Below are 18,015 nucleotides of genomic sequence, written 5' to 3'. Positions count from 1 at the left end.
ACGGTGAAGGAACTTAAGTTTGGCTGAACTCATTGCCCATCCTCCCTCATAGTCATACCCTGGACAAGGACATAGTCAACTAGTGGCACGAATTTCATCTGGGACTCCTTGTCTCCTTGCCTATCATACTCGTCCTCGTCCTCCTCTTCCTTCACTCCTTACTCCTCCTCCTCCTCCTCTCTGGTGTCCTCGACTTTTTCAATCACGTCTCTCTGGATCCATTGTTCCAAAACTGAATGAACTGACTCGGGCTCTTTTATCTCTCTATTGAAGGTTCTGATTGGTGTGTGATAAATTCTGACTCTTAGTGTTTCCATGTGGGTCACTGTGTGCTACTGATCTCAAGTTGCTGACTTGAGGGAACAATATGAATGCCAGGCTTTCTAAATGACACATGGTGTACGCAATGAAATGAAGGTACACTCTAAAAATGTTTGGTTAAAAACAACAAGTTGGGTTGAAAATGGACAAACCCAGATTGGGTTGTTTTAACCCAGCGGTAGGGTTAAATGTTTGCCCACCTGCTGGGTAGTTTTATTTAACCCAACTACTGATTAAAAATGCTATATGACTAAAATGAACCCAAAATAGGGAAATTAAAAATCAACAATATACTAGAGGCAACAATAATAATCAAAAGGTGCATTTATTAATAAGCAATTTAATAAAGTTTATTGTTTATTATTCTTTCTTATTAATAAATGCTCATTTATTAAACATATTAATAAATGTTAATTTCACATTTTGGTTCATTTTAAGCAAGCAATACAATAATTTGTATACAACAGTTGAGTTAAATAAAATACCCAGACGTTGGGCAAACATTTAACCCAAATGTTAAAACAACCCAATTGCTGGGTTTGTCCATTTTCAACCCAATGGGTTGTTTTTAACCCAACATTTTTTAGAGCGTAATTGTGTCTGGAATGTTGCAGTGACAGTTCAACAAATCTGATTCATGTGTCAAAACAGGAATGGGTGTGCTTTTTGTTAAATGGCCTCAGGGTTTTGAAATTTTAGTTCAAAAGCCTGGTTATAGTGTTTAAGCAACCGAGAAAAACTGTAAACATGGCGTGTCAGATCGCTGTAATGCCTCAGCTCAGGTGGAGTCTTTTCTTCCTCTTCAATACAAGTTATATCTTGAAAAACATGCATGATCATCAGAGGTACGGTGAAATATATAGCCTAGTACAACTTACCAGAAAGTATCACGTCACATGTAATCACTTTATTTGTGCTTCAACCTCAGAAAGACGTCAATGAAACAGCTTGTGGACAATATGTCATGTCACATTTACCTCAGGATATATATATATATATATATATATATATATATATATATATACAGTCCAAAAGTTTGGAACCACTAAGATTTTTAATGTTTTTAAAAGAAGTTTCGTCTGCTCACCAAGGCTACATTTATTTAATTAAAAATACAGTAAAAAACAGTAATATTGTGAAATATTATTACAATTTAAAATAACTGTGTACTATTTAAATATATTTGACAAAGTAATTTATTCCTGTGATCAAAGCTGAATTTTCAGCATCGTTACTCCAGTCTTCAGTGTCACATGATCCTTCAGAAATCATTCTAATATGCTGATCTGCTGCTCAAGAAACATTTATGATTATTTTCAATGTTGAAAACAGTTGTGTACTTTTTTTAGGATTCCTTGATGAATAGAAAGTTCAAAAGAACAGCATTTATCTGAAATACAAAGCTTCTGTAGCATTATACACTACCGTTCAAAAGTTTGGGGTCAGTAAGAATTTTGGCAGTAAAGACATGTATAATGTTACAAAAGATTAGATTTCAGATAAACACTGTTCTTTTGAACTTTCTATTCATCAAAGAATCCTGAAAAAAAATATTGTACACAAATATTTTGTACAATAGTACACATTAAATGTTTCTTGAGCAGCAGATCATCATATCAGAATGATTTCTGAAGGATCATGTGACACTGAAGACTGGAGTAATGATGCTGAAAATTCAGCTTTGCATCACGGGAATAAATTACTTTGTGAAATATATTCAAATAGTACACAGTTATTTTAAATTGTAATAATATTTCACAATATTACTGTTTTTTTACTGTATTTTTAATTAAATAAATGTAGCCTTGGTGAGCAGACGAAACTTCTTTTAAAAACATTAAAAATCTTAGTGGTTCCAAACTTTTGGACTGTACTGTATAAAACACTAGAGAGGAGCTTATTTACTGTTAATTATGTTTGTGTAAATTTGCCATGAAGACAACAACTGCTTATGAAAACCACCTTTTGTGAAACTAAGTTTTATACAAACATTTCAGTTTTTATGAGTATAATTATTATATCTGAAAACAAACAGCAGCTGAATATAATACCTCTGCTGTTAATTGTAACTCTAATATTGTAATGTACCAAATGAGAGGGTTCCCTGCATAGTTTGCAACATTATTTGGGAGAGATTTTTTTTCCCTTAAGAATAACCAAACTATCGGCATCGGCCGAACCAAACTGGCTCGGCATCGGCAGAGAAATTTAGTATCGGCACCTCTATATAATATACATATCTGAAATAAAATTTCTCATATCATTTATTGCCCATTGGTCCAGAGAAATCTTCAGGTTATTTACAGTGTTGTGGTATAAACATTTGCTCTGTAATATTTGCTTAGTTTTTGAAAGGCAGTTTAAAAAAGACATGATGTTTTATTTTTATTTTTTTATTTATTATTTTTTTTTTTTTTTTTTTTATTATGACTTTGGTAATTATGCCCTTTGCAGGTTATTGGTGAAATTTGTTCTATAAATTTGTGACAAGCACATAAAAATTATTACTTTTTGTATGGAGTAATAATAAAGAAGCTGTCCTATATTCATTTGCCTCACTGTGTTGTGCTTGGAAAACTGCCACATCAAACAAAACAAAAGAAATTAATAAATTTATATAGGCATCGGCATCGGCATAGATATTGGCGAGTACTAGGGGGAAAAAAGGGTTGGTACTCATACTCGGTCCTTAAAAAATGGTATCGGTGCATCGCTACTTATTCTCTTTGACATATAATACATTTATTGTGATGCATATTTTTGTAATGTGTAAAACAACTAAATCAGTTTGTGTCTCAAACTCCACCCTGTTACACTGCTGCAACTCGCCCTTCAGCATATTCCCCAAATCACATGACTTGCTAGAAGTGACATCATTTCATTGGAAGGAAAGCAACTCCAAGAGCCAAATTAAGTGTCAGTCATAAACTTTTCTCTTTTTTCATCATTTTAGAAGGCTTATATAATACAGTAAAGCACAACAAATCCATCCTTTTGTGTCAATTTAAACTTGACATGAAAATGCTTCGTTTTTTTTTAAATAGATTTGATACATCTATTAAAGTTCTTTCTCAATGTTCATCTTCTGCTAGCATGTTGTTCTTAGCTAGTAACATTTCTGGTAGTATCATCAGTATCATACTGTCATCCATAATGCACCAATAGATTTGTCAAATGATATAAAGATCAAATATAAACTTCACTCTCTTTGTAAGTAATTGACTTCTCAAAAGACAACAAGCACTTCAGGTGTAACAGGTTCATGACATAAAAGGGTGTGATATTTCACTCAGTAAAAGACTGCACTGCTGTAACTGCTATTGAACAACAGCTGATGGTAAGACAATTCACTCATACACAAATATATATATATATATATAATTTGACTTTTAACAGACTGTGATGATGCGTTTCTACAGTTATTAACATTGCAAATCTAACAAAGTATATATATATATTGTAACGACTGAGACAAATCAGACACAATTATTTGTCATATTTAACAAGTAATCTTTAAAACTCACTCTGGGGTCTGCAGAACCATCCACCAATAGACCCCAATGGACTCGGTTAGCATGGACACCATCTGATGAGACTTTTTATGACCCGAAACTATGCATAGCTCTGCATCAAAAGTCATTGTGAGTCAGGCAATGGGAAAGACACACAAAGCCTAAAAAAAACATGTTTTATACAACTTACCTGTCTGCATCCTTCTGTTGTGTGACACCCATTGACTTTTCATAGTATTATTATTATTATTGTTATTTTCATACCACGGAAGTCAACGGGGTCCATCAACTGTCTGGTTACCAACATTCTTCCAAATATCTTCTTTTGTATTCAATAAAAGAAAGAAACTCGCACAGGTTTAGAACAACTTGAGGGTGAGAGTATTATGACAACATTTTCATACTTGGGTGAACTAAACCCTTTAATGTTCATGTAAGTGTTGCAGTTAAAATTGCATTTATTTATTTTTTTATGCTTTAACATTGAGTGTGACTGCATATGGCTGGTATGCACCAGGAACCAAAGTAAGGATTAGTCATTAAGGCTATTTTACATGCTCTTATTTTACATGCAATCTACTTGAATATTAAAATGAATGAAATGTTTAATAGGTTGATTTTAGGCTTTTTCTGTTTACTTGGCAAATAAATGTTTAATTAAAATGTGTGTAGTGTACAGTTCAGTGGCGTAACTTTGTTTTAAAAAGTGGGTGGGACAGGAATGTGTGTGTGTGTGTGTGTGTGTTGGGGGGGGGGGGTGGGTTGGGGGGATTGGGTGTATTGCAATTGTATTATTACAATTGTATTATTACAATAATAATAATATGATATTAAAATTAATATGATAGTTTCTTCCTTACATCTGCTATAATACAATATGTCTCGAGAATATGTATATTAGTTAATAAACACATGGATCCGCTGCTCACAATAGATTGTCCTGATGGACTGGAGGCAAAATTTTCGTTTAGCGTGCAAGAGATTCTGGGTTCGAATCCAACCATGTATGATTTTTTTTTTTCATTAAAACCAAAGATGTTCGTGAGTGATTGTATATCAAGAGCAGGGACACGTTTATGTGTATTTTGTTTTGTGATTCGACGTAACGAATAGAGAGTCTCTGCAACAGTTAAGCAGTGTGCACGAGCGCCAAGAGAACACTGTTGCGCCTCTGATGACAGCGACAATGAGCACTCAACAAGATTTAAAAAACAACACATCCCAGCGCCAGATCGCCTATTATTAACTCTAATTGATAATCAACTAGAGGTGTTTCTTTTGTATTAGATATCCGCGAGATGCCGCGAGATGATTCAAAAAGTGGTGGGGACATGTCCCACCCGTCCCACCCGCAAATTACGCCTATGGTACAGTTGCTTTCTTTAACTTTGGTTTTATTATATCCATTGTAAAGTACTCCTGGAGTAAATACAGTGTAAACAAGTAAATGCAACATTTTGATAATTGATAGTTCAATATTACATTAAATTCACATTTAGTAAATATAGCAGTTTGTTTTGTTAATTCCATCCAATATTTCAATTACATCCATTCAATTTTATTTATGATATAAAATAGTTATTCAATTTTTTAGGCATTTGTTCATTACAAAAAAATACACAGTTATTATTATTTAACATTTTAATAAAACTTAAATTGATCAATTGAACACAGAACCACAGCAAACATATCAAATAAATAAAGACATATAAGGCAAATAAATGCAGGCAGATGCTGCTTCTTTTTCGGTTTTCACTCAGTTCCTCACTTTCTTCCGATGCGCTTGCATTTAAATCCGGCTCCCACACCTCTCTCTGTCACTCTGTGTACCTGGCCTGTACCACTACACTCGCTATCTTCGGAGCGTGTGTCCCCCTTCCTCTTTTCACATAATGATATGATCCTAGTCTGTCCTCCCATGTGATTGGCTGCATGGTGTGCCTATTCAAATAAAGTCCCGCCTCTGCATGCAGATTACAAGATTCGGCTCTAGAGCCAACTCCTGTCGGCTCTTCTTGTTTGCTACAAAGATTCGGCTCTTAGAGCCGGCTTGTTCGCAAACAACACATTACTAGTTTCTATACCACTTTACTTAACAGAAGAACAGACCTAAAAGAAAAAAAAAAAGGATGATCTTGGCTGAAGACCGTCTATGGAGAGGTATGTAGAGGATTTTCTCAAGCTTTCCCATCAGGTGAGCTGGCCTGACGCCTCCCTCAGTGTGTGTTTTTTGATGGGACTGGATGAGGATACTATTCGTTACAGCGAGCCAGTTTGTTATTTCTCTTTAGTCGAGTCGATAAATCTTGTTCTCTATTTAAATGGTTCAAATTTTGAAGTAGAAGAAGTTACACAGTAAAATCCCCAGAGTTAAATCAACTCTGCTCATATGGTCCCTCTCTAAATAGTGTTAAAGTAACACTGAAGCAGAGTTAAAGTTAATGAGATAATTAAGCAATTGATATGGCTGTGACTGAAGTCAGTTGTAGTTCTTGTGTTTCTCTTTTCTTCAGTGATTGTTAACAGCAGGTGTTCATCACTAATGCACAATCATCACTCAATTAATAGCTACTTATCTCATTAACTTTAACTCTGCTTTAGTGTTATTTTAACAATATTTAGAGAGGGACCATATGAAAAGTTCAGATGCAAAAGCCGCTAAACGCCACCTCTGTCAAAAATGAGATAATGACATTGAACGAATGCTTACGGCACGTAGTACACGTTCAACAAATCACGTGCTTCAAATCCTCTAAATCGCAGCGTCAGCCCATTCAGAAATGTCGGTTTGTTGGCAAAAGCCTCTAGACGCCACTTCCCTTTGGCAGCAAAAGCCGCTATATTCCGAGAACCAATCAGAAGGCGCGAATCGAATCATATGATTCCGAGCAGTTTCAATATAGCGACGCGCTGAGGAGATTTTTTCAGAGTCAGATTCAGATTGAGATTTTTAAAATAAAAGATGGAGTACGATGAAATGGATCAGCCTGTCCTACTAATATTGAATGGCAGAAGAAAACGTTATTTACCTCAAAACTCTGCCTGTCATAAGGCAAAATAGCCTACAGTGGAAATGGCTTGGTCGCAATTGTATCATGCACTCATAACAGTTCTTCGTGCAGTGCCGTTACTTTGAAGGAATCGGATTTATTATACATCAAACAACAGCTCTATTTCAACAAAGACAAAGTCAAACAAGATGCTATTCTTCTGTCTCATATGGAAGCTGTGCCATATAAACGGAGGAGGCAAAAACTGGAGGCTGAATAGAAGAGACGTGTTAGATCCCTGTGTAAAGAGGTTTGTTTACTGTTTAGTTGTTAAGTGATAAGTTCTCTCATCTTTTTCAGGGTTTTTAGTTGCATCTTTAGTGATTTTTCAACTATTTACCATGTCTTGTCCCAAATAGGTGGATTTAGAGGTTTTTGCAAAAAAAGCACAAGTGGATTTAGCTGGTTTTGACGCAAAAGAAAATCTAACTCGTTAAAAACCAATCAATTTTCTAGAGTGACATTTTTGAAAAAAAGTTATTTTATTCACTAGATAATAACCTTATCATTACCTTTAAAATTAAACTCCTGAACTTGATCGTAAAAGCCTGGTAAAAAATGCTCATTTTAAAGAAAAGAAGTCTGATGGATTTAGAGGGTTTTGCATCTGAACTCTTCATATGTACTCTGAGCAGAGTTGATTTAACTCTGGAGATTTTGCTGTGTAAAGAAAATTAGCGTCTTGCTCATCTTGCCCCCTCTGAAACACACTTGGCCTCGCCAGCTCACCCCACACCAGTGCCCTCCACATACCGCTCCAATGGATCCGTCCATTCCTGCTCTCCTGCGTTCCTGCATATCCAAAACTGGGTTTCCAACAGCACTGAAGTCCGCCTCCCTTCCTCTGTCTACAGCTCCTAAGACCATCCCAATTCTCAGCCAAGTGAAAATGCAGGCCACATCTCACGCTAACCCGCAGGCAACCATTCCAGAGTTTCGTCCCAAGATGGCCGCCATTCAAGATTCTCACAGTGCCCAAGGAAGTCGACCGGAAGTTGAAGTCGGCCGCGTGCCGCCATCTTGTAGCAGAACTTCACTTGCGTTAGCATCCCCATTGACTCCCATTCATTTTGGCGTCACTTTGACAGCGAATAACTTTACATCTGAGGCGTTTAAAGACTCCATTTGTCCATTATTTATTTCTAAAGATACACGACAATGTATAAAGGGCTCCATTACCTTCTATGTTACATTATGGCCCCGTAGAAACAGTTTTTGTAAAAATAGGCTAACGATTGCGTCATAACCACTCGACTCTCTGTCGCACAGTAGAGAAATTACCGTACAGACAGGAGGAGAAGCTCGCAGGCAATAGTATGCATTAACTTAATATGGCGTACTGGCGTTACATTTTAAAATACTGTACAAAATAATTAATCAGAATACTTACTCCTGCTCACTCACGCCAAAGAACTCCCCGCTCAAGCTCGCCGTCTCTGCAAGATTAACGATGGCAGTTTGCACGGCAGTTTGTTATTTTTTGGCATGCTTAATGTGTTCATAATCATTTAATACTATAAAATACTGCAAACAAAAATAAAGACATTAACAAGTGTACACAATTTCATGTATTTATCCTTTTTAATAAAGTTGTTAGAAACTCTCACGCTCACAGATGACGTGGTCTTTGAGCGCCCTCAGGCGACCGTTATGATTTGAATACGCTACCTATGATTAACGAATTTTTTTAAATCATCCACTAAATTATCATCTTTTAAAGTTTAATGAGTTAACAGTGCCACAAATTATTAAAACACATTGCTGTTAGTAAAACACATTAAATTGATTTAATGCCTACATAATATTTTAATAATAAAAATAATATTTTTTATTAATATAATTTCATTTTTTTTAATTCATCTATATAATAATGTCCCCCTACATTTTAGTAGGTTTTATTCAAGTAGTGATTAAAAAGAAAAAAAAAAAAAAAGGTTAGAAAAATTGGATTTTGGGAAATAGTGCTTCAGCAAGTGTACATGGAATGTACACTCGAAATCAGAGAGAATTGTGGGTATAAAGTAGTGAACGAATGTAGGGAATGAAGTCGTTCACTCAGAATTCAGACACCACTACAAAATGGCCGACACCCGATATAGTGGACTATATAGTGGATAGGGAGCGGTTTCAGACACAGCTTCAGACTTGGCTGAGGGCCGCCGAGTCTGAGCCCTCAGCCAAAATGGCCGCAGCACCTGAACCTTCAGCAAAGATGGCTGCCACGCCTGAACCTTCAGCCTAAATGGCTACAACATCTGAGCCCTCAGTCAAGATGGCCGTCACGTCTGAACCTTCAGCGGAACTGGCTGCAACACTTGTACCTCTGGGTATTCTGGTGGAGTATGGAGTGATGTCCTGGAGCCCAGAGATGACTCCAGTTATCAAGTTCAGTTCTGAGATGACTCCGCCATGGCTTCCTGAACTGTCGGATCCACCCTGGCCTCCTGAACCAGCGCCGCCCTGGGGGCTCTCTGAGGTGCCAGCTCCACCCTGGATCCCTGTACCACCAGTACCACCCTGGAGGCTTCCTGTTCTACACAAGATGCCCCTTGTCAGTCTACAGGGCACCCACCTTCCCACCTCTCAGATGAGGACACGTCTTCTGGGAGGGGGAGGGTACTGTCACATGTTTGGTTTATTTGTTCATGTTTTGAGTTTGTTTTGTCATCTGTTTCTCTTTTCAGATCTTAGAGTTTCTTTGTTAATCTTCTAGTTTGTTGATTAGTTTAGTCACCCTCTGTTCCCTGCCTGTTTGATTGAACAGTTTGATTAGAGTCCTCCGTGTCAGGTGTGTCTTGTTATTTACTCATCTTTGTTTGCCATGTGTATATATACCCTGTGTTCTCCCTCAGTCTCTGTCAGTTCTCATTTACAGTATCTGTGGTTTTCTTCTGTGTTGTTCCTGCATGGTTCCTGAGTGTTTTGTGATTAAATTCTGCCTTCCAGTATTCTTCCTCATCGTGAGAGTTTCTATACCACATTACGTAACATCTGGATTGTACTGTTTTGTTTTTTTCCATCAAATGACTCTCAATTACATGTAGCCTAGATCAGATACACACTATATACATTAGTGAGTGTGGTGGTGCTTATGGGGTGTCACTGAATGAGGCTGGAAGGGAAAAAATAACTGTATACTCACTACAAAAAACTAGACTACACCACTGGCAGAAACCGGCTTCCTCATTCTCCTCGCCAGCCACTGAGGCCCCGTCCACACGGAGACGCGTTTCAGTGAAACCGCACAAATTTTTTATCGGATAGGCGTTTCGTCCACACGGATCCGGCGTTTTCGAAAGGTGAAACCGGTATTTTTTGAAACCGGGTCCCAGAGTGGAAAAATTTGAAAACGCCGGCTTGGCGTTGTCGTGTGGACGGGGCAATCCGTATATTTTCTGAAACGATGATGTCATCACCCCACGTGTCGACCCCTAGTCAGACACGCTAACACCACAAAACAGCACCAACAACAGCAATAGCAGACTCTACATGCTTGCATTCATGCTGCAGAAGCTACTGAAACAAAATAAAGTGTTATTTCTAAGCTTTGCTAAAGTTTGTATTCAGCGCGCAAGGTTTATGCGCATGCTCCAAGTCTTCTTCGCTGCTTTAAGTGCATTTCTGCGGCAGAATTACAGCGCCACGTAATGGTCTGGCATGTATACTACATCGTTTTGAGTCGTTTCAGTGGTTTCGTGTGGACGCAGATATTTTTTGAGACGAGGAAAAAAAAATATCGGTTTAGGGTAAGCTCCGGCTTCGTGTGGACGTAGCCTGAATTCTCTTGGCACTCCCGAGGACGCAGCGTGTCTAGCGGATCCGAGGACAACATCAGGAACGGGACCGTGGCTCAACTTCAATGCACTTTAAAAGCAAAGTTATCCACTTCAATCATTCAGATAACAAGATTATTCCAAATATATGCAGAATCCACCCAAACTTAAGTCAAAAAAAGCCGCCAGCGCTTCCGACAACTGCAAGCTTGCCACTCTCCACCACCCGTGATGTCATGAGACATTCTCCTCCACAACAGCTTCACTTCAGGCTGCTCCAGCTCCCCCTAGTGGCATCTGATGCAAATTCTTGAGAAAATGAAGTCCAGGCCGTGATGACGTTGTAGAAAATTATTTATTCATGTCCAATTAAAATTAACCTCACACGCAAATTCCAATCAATAATGAAAATGTTTAATAAAACCAAAAGATAAAAGTTAAAATCTGAAATCGAACATTTATGATCAGAACATCCTGAAATCTGAGTATAGTAATTTGCAAGAAAATCATTAGAAATGGCGCCAACGAGACAGCAAGATGCAATCAAGATAGCAGGAAAGAGGTACCAATCGAGAGAATGAGCCAAGTTTTATACCCCAAGATGGGAAAAACTTACATCACATTCGGGGGTCTTGTTTTGGATGAGTAAGAAAGGTCAAAATGAACCTTTCCATGGCTCGGAGTTTTTAAAGAAATTCATGACATTTGATGATTTCCTGCTATTCTGACAGTCATTGGATAATTTTGTGATCTCGTGACAATTGACATTATCAAACAGGGCATAAACACCCCAAAATAGTATCTAAATGGGTGGGGTAACACCTTCTTCGGAACAATACAATAACAAGTTAACATTTGACGAAAAATTCCCTTTCATTTGAATACAAAGATACAAAATATTATTGCAGAAAAAGTACATCATGTGATCCATTCTAGAACTTTTACGCTTTGGTAAAATTTTGGCAGGAACCCAACTCAACCACAAAGATAACAAACCCTCTTTTACCCAGAAACTTAAAGTTCACTTGGAACATCAAAGTCTTACAGTTCAACAGGTAAAATAACACAATAGAGATCAAAACAACAAAAGAGCATAATATGAAGTAAATATATGGTTATTCTTGAATATAAGTGATTATATGTGAGTAACCCGAGTAAGATGATATGAATACTTGAAATCATAAGTAACATTAAAATTCATAACCAATAAATGATGATAAAAAGATTAAAAATGATTAATGATAAGTGAGTACATAGAATATGAATAAATGAACATGCATAAATGAATATAAACCATTTTGGATCCATCACATCCAAGCTGTATTTCCACCACCACTCCCTACTTCCAGTCTTTCTTTAATAATTTCATCATTCTTTTCTTCTCTATGTTCTCACTTTGGCTCAGAAACCCCTTTCAGTTACATCCTTTCATCCCAACATCCATTCTCTACCTCTCCTTCAGCAGTTTACAGTAATACGGACGATTTTTTTTAAACAGCTAAGTTGCAGTCACACTAAACTTCGAGCATGCAAAATTTTTCATTAATTACAAACTGTTTACATTTTAAAGATAACATGGTAACACTACAATAAGGTTTATAAAGGTGTTAGTTAATGACTAACAAGTAATTTTCAAATGTATTTTATTTGTTTTTGAGCATTTATATATGGATAAATAAGAATGTGAGTTCACTATCAAATAGTGTTTACAGAAGATAGGGGTGGGGTGAACAGTACATCATTATCATTTAAAGGGACATGCACCGAAACGGCTCGCTGTGAACAGAGCTGTTTTTGACAAGGTAAAAAGGGTGTTTTTTACACAACCATTCAGAAATTTTAATCAAAGTATGTTATAGACTTTTCATGAGAATCATACAAACTTGTGGAAAATTGGCATCCGATGTCCCCTTTAAATTAATTACCTACAGTAACTCATGAGCTTTGTGTTTTATTTTACAGTCAAATCGGGGGGAAAAGATGAAGAAATGATCTGAGAGTGAAACACCTGCTGAACACAATCACACACAAAAATGAACATTAAATATAGCATTTCTGTCATCTTTATTGTGGCTCTGGTCATCGTTGAAAAGGAAAACAACATTATTTCAAAGTAGGTACTTCTCTCACGCTCCTCTTCTATTTATTTTAATGTACGTGTGAATAACAGTCAGAGAACACTTTAAAATCAAATGTTGTCATTCATTTTTCAGTTTCTATTGCTGGAGAAATTGCTTCTTTGAGAAAAGATAAGATATTAAAGGGGTGATGAACTGAGAAATCAAATTTTCCTTGAGCTTTTGACATACAAGAGGTCATCATACTATAAGAATATCCTGTAAGTTTCAGAGCTGAAAACGTCGCGGGTTACTTGTGTAACCCTGGTTCCCTAAACAGGGAACGAGACGCTACATCATATGACGTTATGGGAACCCTCTTCATGATTGCGTCGTGAAGCACTCTTGTATCTAACCAATGATAAGACGCGACGTCAGAGGCGGGTGAAGTCACGGACCAGGAAAAGCATACCCAGAACAAAAAACGCTAACTGCTGGATTATGGCTGAAGCAAGACGCTCACAGGTATGCCGGGGATACGGCAATGCGACGTAGCGTCTCGTTCCCTATTCAGGGAACCAGGGTTACACAAGTAATCCGAGACGTTCCCTTTCATGGGAACTGTTCGACGCTACGTCATATGACGTTATGGGAACGCTGTCCCAACAACGCCGTAGAACCAAGTACCTGTCTGTTATCTTGTAGACAGAACCGACGACCCCGGAGTGGAGCATACGTCCAGGTTATAAAACCTAATGAATGTGTGCTGGGATGACCATCCAGCTGCATCACATATATCATTGATGGAAACTCCTGCCATCAAGGCCTTTGAGGCCACCATACCCCTGGTAAAATGGGCGCGGACAGCTAGTGGAAATGGCTGACCGGCCACTTCATATGCAAGTGAGATAGCCTCAACCAACCACTTGCTCATCCTCTGCTTGGACGCTGGGCCTCCTTTCTTAGGAGACCCGTAACATACAAATAACTGATCTGTTTTATGCCACAGGGCAGCTCTGTGGACATATGCATCCAAAGTCCTCACTGGGCAGAGGAGATTGAGTTTCTCCTGATCCAAAGTTGTAAATGGAGGAAGATAGAAGGCCTGAAGTACAATAGGGCCTGGGATGTTGTTGGGAACCTTAGGCACGTAGCCTGGTCTAGTGTGTAGGAACGCCTTGACCATTCCAGGTGTGAATTCCAGACACGAGGGAGCAACTGAAAGTGCTTGAAGATCTCCTATCCTTTTAAGAGATGAAATAGCAAACAAGAATATAGTCTTTAGGGTGAGGAATTTCTCTGAAACTTCCTCTAGTGGTTTGAAGGGAGCCTCAGCTAACCCTTCCAGTACCACGGCCAAGTCCCAGGCCAGAGTTCTTGTACGCACTGAAGGCCTCAACCTCAGGGTACCACAGAGGAAGAGTATAACGAGGGGTCTCGACCCACCGAGGAACCCCCAGAGGAGCATGATAGGCTGAAATAGCCACAACGTAGACCTTCAAGTTTGAAGGAGATAAACCATCCGAGAATCTTTCTTGGAGAAATTGTAGCACAAGGCTGATAGAAGAATGGACAGGGTCTGTATTACATTGTCTACACCAAGTAGAGAACAATTTCCATTTATATGCATACAGCTTCCTCATGGAGGGAGCTCTGGAGTGAAGAATGAATGAATGAATGAATGAATGAGGCATTTATATAGCGCTTTCATATGTACTACTGTACACACAAAGCACTTTCCAATCATATCAGGGGTCTCTCCTCATCCACCACCAGTGTGCAGCATCCACTTGGATGATGAATGGTCTCCACAACCTCAGTTGGGAGACCAGCATCTATGATCCTAGCCCCTCAGAGACCAGGCCCACAGCTTCCATAATTCTGGGCGTGGATGAATTATTGTGCCGCCCGCTTGAGACAGGAGGTCCTGCCTGAGAGGAAGCTCCATTGGGGAGCCGTCTAAGAGTGAAATTAGGTCTGAAAACCATATCCTGGTTGGCCAGTACGGGGCTACCAATATTAGACTGACCCCTTCCTGGCGTACTTTCTCCAGAACTCCCGGGAGCAGAGCGAACGGGGGAAATGCGTACAGACGTAGCCTCGGCCACACCGACAACCTTTTATTGACACCAGACCCAGCAAACGACAGGATTTTCAAAGTGGGATCTATGACGTCAAAGGGCAGCAAGCACCGCCTCCGCAGAAGAAGATCAACGCCTACTTCATCACTGCCTGTTTAGCCCACCCACCGATTCGTGCATGACATGCAATAGAATAGGTAGCCTAAGTAACATAGGCCTGCGTGGTACTAAACCAGATCAAGCTACCAAGCAATAAACATGCCGTTGAGGATTACAAAATATTGTGCAGTGCCTGGACTCAACAGACTAAACGTCAACTTGCATTGTTTCTCTTAGTAGGATGAAAATAATCTGTTATTTAACGGTGATTAAATTACATAAAGAAAACAATCAAAGAAAGCTCCCTTTGCAATCGTTGGAGTAAAGCGCGCTGAAGCGTGCTCTGGTTAATTACCACAATGGGTTGAAGCCATGTACTTCAACTTCCAGGTGTTTGCTATAATTAATCATTAGCTAATGATTTTCAAATGTATCATTATGTTATAACTTTACTTGTTGATGCACATGACTATTAACTAATTGTAAAGTAATATGTCATTATGGTTTTGACATCTACACTAAGCCAGGGAATTTAAATTTCCAACCATCTACAACCGGGACTCCACTGTATCAGATGAACTGCTGCATCCAGAGTCTTGTTGTTCATGGCACAGGAATATGTCAGGTTAAGCTTGAGGTCAAGGATTCAAAGGTGGAACACTGAGAACATGTGGCCGGGCACTGCTATTTCGTAACACTGTGTCAAGACCGGACAAAGAGAATAGAACCTATTATAATCAGTAATAGTGATGCTACACTAGACGCGGGGCGACGCTACATGACACAACAAAATGCTGCTTCTGTTATGAAGGACAAATGGACTTGCAATGGTTTGTCACATTATTCGATAATGGTCATGTCCAGTTTAAACACAGTGTAACAGTGGTCAGTAGTTCAGATTCTGGTGTGCTGATATGTGTGTGCATCCTTCAAACACATTCTCTGTCATTACCCTCACTGCATGTGCAACTGTCAAAACTCTTTAATTACATATTACTTAACAATTAGTTAATAGTCATGTGCCTCAACGAGTAAAGTCATAACATAATGATGCATTTTCAAATCATTAGCTACTGATTAATTAAAGCAGACAACTGAAAGTTGAAGTACATGGCTTCAACCCATTGTGGTAATTAACACATTAATTTGCACTTTTAGTTAATAAAATATGTTATTAAGGAATTAATACATTATGACACATTTAATTAATAACAATTCATATATTACTTAATATATTAATCATATAGACTCTTTATTAGTTGCTGATGCAGTAATTATTAATTAATGATTTAGTTCTTCATGAGTCATACATTAACGCATGATTATCTGTGCATTAGTTAAGCATGAATTAATGCATATTAGTGCAACAGTATTGTAAAGTGTTACCATGATAATTTTCTGGTGAACTGACCATTTAGCACTAATGGCAACTATCGTACCTGTAACTGTGAACAATTTCTGATGTCATCTTCAGGGTGTCTGAAAAGCTGGTAAACTTGCCAAGGTCCATCCAGCAGAGTGTCTCGCCTGCATCTGCAGCTGGAGGACGGAAACACGTCCTTCTGCTGGCTACGACTCGCTCAGGCTCTTCTTTCGTTGGTGAATTTTTTAACCAGCAGGGATCCAATATGTTTTACCTGTTTGAGCCGCTGCGGCATGTGGCGCTAATGTTATCAGTCAAGATGGACGGGACGAACGCCACAGTCGCTGAACCAGTGTATCGAGACGTTCTGCATCAGCTGTTCCTCTGTGACTTTTCCTTGCTGGAGAGCTTTATCAAACCCCCGCCGAAGGATCATGTGACCAGCTGCGCTCTTCCGCCGTTATTCTAGCCAGTCGCTGTGTGAAGAATCCGTCTGCACGCCGCTTGTTAGAAAAGCGTTTGAGCAATTCCAGTGCATAGAGCGGCGCTGCGGGCCGCTCAACCTGACGCTGGCCTCTCAGTCCTGCATGCAGAAGAAACATCATGCGATTAAGTCCGTCCGTGTCCAGCAGCTAGAGACGCTACGGTCGCTGGCCGAAGATCCTAGACTCGACATGAAGTTCATCCAGCTGGTCAGGGACCCTCGCGCCGTTCTCGCCTCACGAATGGTTGCCTTCTCCAGAGAGTACAAGATCTGGAAGAAGTGGGCCGTGGACGAAGACCTTCCAGTGGATGAGGTTGAAGTGAGAAAACTCAAAGAAAACTGCGACAACATCCGCATGTCTGCTGAGATCGGACTCGAGCAGCCACCATGGCTTCGCGGACGCTACATGCTAGTGCGTTATGAGGACATCGCACGATTCCCCATGCGCAAAGCTGCAGAGATGTACAGCTTTATAGGCATTCCCTTCACCACAACGGTGGAAGAGTGGATCCTAAAAAACACTCAGGCATCTAAGAAAGTCAGTGAAGTTTTTTCCACCCAGAGAAATTCCTCTGAACAGGTGGAGAAATGGAGGTTCAGCATTCCCTTCAAACTGGTTCAGCTGGTGCAGAAAGCATGCGGCCCCACCATGACTCTGTTCGGCTACAAGTTTGCTGAAAACAAAGACATGTTGATCGATAAATCAGTGAGCCTGATCGAAGACAGAACATTCTTATGATACTGTACATACTTCATGAAGAAGAATGCTGAGATTTAGGAAGTTGTTTGTGACATGATTGAAATATTATGCAGAAATGAATTATATAACTTAAGCATTACTGAATGAAGAAATATTTTGACAAGTACAGTAGAAAAGATAATTGAGTTGAAGTGAATTGGCACATAGCAGGTGTTTGGGGTGTTTTCAACTGTACTGTATATACTATATGTTTTGAGGGAAATTAGCTAACAGACGTTTCTGATCTGCTTCAGTGTGTTCAGATATTCTTTCCTCCTATCCGCTGTCAATAAAAGACACAATGATTTAAATGGACTCAAGCAGTATGAGTGGTAGCTGAAAGCCTAAACATAATATATGCCAAGGCACATGTGAACAAAGATCTCTTTCAGTGCTGTTGCAAAAGAATCCATGAATGCAACAATGCAGGAACGGTTTTCTACAAAGTTTTAAAGTTGCATTTAAAGGGGTGGTTCACAGTTTTTTTTTTTTTGTTTGTTTGTTTTTTGTTTGTTTTTTCTAGGCTTGTTTATTGG

General features: G+C 39.0%; 1 pseudogene; it reads left to right on the top strand.

Annotated features, from left to right (window-relative positions):
* The first annotated feature begins 12,348 nt into the window (after positions 1 to 12,348).
* Positions 12,349 to 17,787, top strand: LOC125265895 (annotated as a pseudogene).
* Positions 17,788 to 18,015: the final 228 nt, after the last annotated feature.

This window comes from Megalobrama amblycephala, linkage group LG3, assembly GCF_018812025.1.
Source record: "Megalobrama amblycephala isolate DHTTF-2021 linkage group LG3, ASM1881202v1, whole genome shotgun sequence".
NCBI classification, from domain to species: domain Eukaryota; kingdom Metazoa; phylum Chordata; class Actinopteri; order Cypriniformes; family Xenocyprididae; genus Megalobrama; species Megalobrama amblycephala.
Note: the sequence above shows the minus strand (reverse complement) of the source record. Positions and strands in the feature narration are given on the sequence as shown.